At 35.3% G+C, this 2,500-nt stretch overlaps 1 long non-coding RNA gene across 1 annotated transcript in view; it reads right to left on the bottom strand.

Moving 5' to 3' along the window:
* LOC140925410 (uncharacterized) overlaps positions 1-2,500 on the bottom strand; it is a 6,897-nt gene that overhangs the window by 43 nt on the left and 4,354 nt on the right. The window contains exons 3-4 of the long non-coding RNA XR_012164397.1: positions 1,841-1,923; positions 1-1,490 (exon numbers count right to left, since the gene is read on the bottom strand). The exon at positions 1-1,490 is cut by the window's left edge and continues 43 nt beyond it. This is a non-coding gene — a long non-coding RNA (uncharacterized lncRNA). The remainder of the gene's footprint in view (positions 1,491-1,840; positions 1,924-2,500) is intronic.

Genomic DNA, 2,500 nt, shown 5'->3' with positions numbered 1-2,500 from the left:
TAAGCTTACAATATTTTATGCCCTGCAAGTAGCCATAGTGCTAATCTAGGCAGAACAAACATTATAAATAAAGGCGTTATTAAATTACATATTAAGAAAAAAGGAAAAGCAAAAAAGAAAAACCCCTCACACAAACTCAAGCATAGGGGTTTTGTTATTAGAAAAAATAGACTAAAATTACAATGGTTCATTTTCTAGGTTGTAGAGAAATAGAGAAACACTCCTTGGCAGATAATCGCGTTTTATAGTGATGTTTTGTGCTGAGTTTCACAAACTTATTGAGGGGACTTTTGGAGCTGTCTTAGCGTGGACGTCATACAAGAAATAGCTTGGTTGTTGAAAGAAAAAAGACTGTAAAGGAAGACTGTGAGGAATTTTCCGATTTCCCTTTGTAACTCATTTTATGTCAGTTTCTTTGCGTAAATCACGCTCGAGATTCGACTTTTTAGTTTGAAATGCAATAATTCCGCTAATACGAGACATATGCAAATTTCCTCACACCCTTTTTTAGGTCTTTTATCTGTCAATCAGATACAATAAAAAGGAAGTGAATATTTAACAACGCGAAAGGGCTGGAGCTTCAGCAGTAAACTCGATACCTCTGAGTTCGAGAGCAAAAAACTTAAGCGCCTTTTGAAATTGGATGAAATAAAATCTTTTCATAAGGTAATTTAGTATTTTAGCTTTAATTTGATATATAACTTGCCTTTGTAGCCTTTGGCACCTCGTTTTCCTTTACCTAGACCTTAAATAAGGACTAACAAGTGCATGATATAAATTCAGAAGAAGCCGTGGAATGCCTTCAAACCATGGTAATAATTAAATTTTTCAACTGTCCAAAACAAATTCCACGCAACCTTATTCCAATGATTCTACAAACAAAAGTTTCCGTAGCAGACATAACTGAAAAATGTCGCAGACATTACATTTTGGGAAACACATTTGTTATCATTCACTTTTCTTATCAGTGTTGCTGACTGTGGCTATGTCAATTTTTCCTGTAGTTACTTGTCTAAACATGAAGCTGTGAAATGATCATTTACTTTATTTATGTTCTATTAGAATATTATATAATCTCCTGCTGACCTAGTGTGAAGCAATACCAGTCAGATTTTTTTTCTGCTATAATGAATCCTTAAAATAATTTCCAAATTAATTTCGTCACATCTCAAGTAAATGTTGTGAGGAAAAAAACCCTTTCAGTAGTGAGGAGATTATATTTTTTTCCCAAAACTGATTTAGCTACTAAAATTATCATTTTTTGTCATTCAGTCTGACTTAAAGACAGATAAAATGTAAATTTGCACTAAAATTTCACATAGTTCACGACATATTACATCACAAATTGTACTTAAAAAATAATACTCATTGTTGTTTTGGTGGTTGTCAAATTCGCCCTTTATCCCTGATCCATCCTTGATCGATGCACTTGACAGCTAGAGCACAACTCACAACAACAGCAGCGGCAGTCGCATCTAACCCTGTGGCAACTGAAGAAAAGAGAGAATTTTGCTTATTTGTTGACACAGATTTAAACTATGAAAGTTGCTAAGACCTGAATCTGAAGCTACACACTGAATTCCTACACTTTTCGAGCATATAACAACTAATCCAATTGATTATAAATTTCCTGAAATGTTGCGTACACACGGCTCCAAATGACCAATTAATGTCAAGGGTTGATTTGATAATTATTCACGGAGTTAAAATTTTCTAATGGCCGTCATTTCTTTACCGCAGGTCAAGAGCGAACGGCGGACTGTTGTGTTGGTAGCCCCATGAACCTAGGACCCCTGCGCGCGTAATGTACTGTCATGAACATGGTTGTATACTCACTCACCTATGTAACTTCCAACATCAAGAACAGCAATGACTATAGCAATCTGATCAACTTCATTTGAACCAGGCTAAAGTGGATGTGAGCTGTGAGAGGATCAACAAAAGTAATTATTAAGTTAACATAAGGTAACTTGACCACAAAGTCACCCTCTTGAGCGTGATACCTTACAAAGATCCTCACAAGATATTCTACGTTGTCAAGGAAAAACACATTCATGAAGGAAATGCCTAGTTCTAAGACTAACACAAATTGTGGTCAATAAATTGCTACAGAATTAGAGAGGTCCTAACATTTCTTGAGAGCACCAGCCCAAATCCTCATGTGGCTGTGACTGGTTCAATTTTGTCCTTGGTATAAATTTAATTTTCCTTTGTTCTAAGCTCATTATCAGAGATGTACCCAAATACCACCAAAACAACAACAATTTCTTATGTTGAGCCTACTGATATGAAAACAATGTTTATTTAAGGGTCAACTTCCTATATTTCTTCTTGCAAATCATAATTTTAGTCTTCTTTGGATTCAGCGATGAAAGCCAATGTGCACAATACTCTGAAAGGATGGAGAGAGCATTTTCTAGTCCTTGATCTGACTGGGACATCAAAACTAAATCATCTGCATATAGTAGACAGCTTAGATGGGATCTATTATTTGGTAGAA

This window comes from Porites lutea, assembly GCF_958299795.1.
Source record: "Porites lutea chromosome 5 unlocalized genomic scaffold, jaPorLute2.1 SUPER_5_unloc_3, whole genome shotgun sequence".
In the NCBI taxonomy this organism is placed as follows: domain Eukaryota; kingdom Metazoa; phylum Cnidaria; class Anthozoa; order Scleractinia; family Poritidae; genus Porites; species Porites lutea.
The sequence above is the reverse complement of the archived record's forward strand: the minus strand, read 5'-3'. Positions and strand labels throughout refer to the sequence as shown.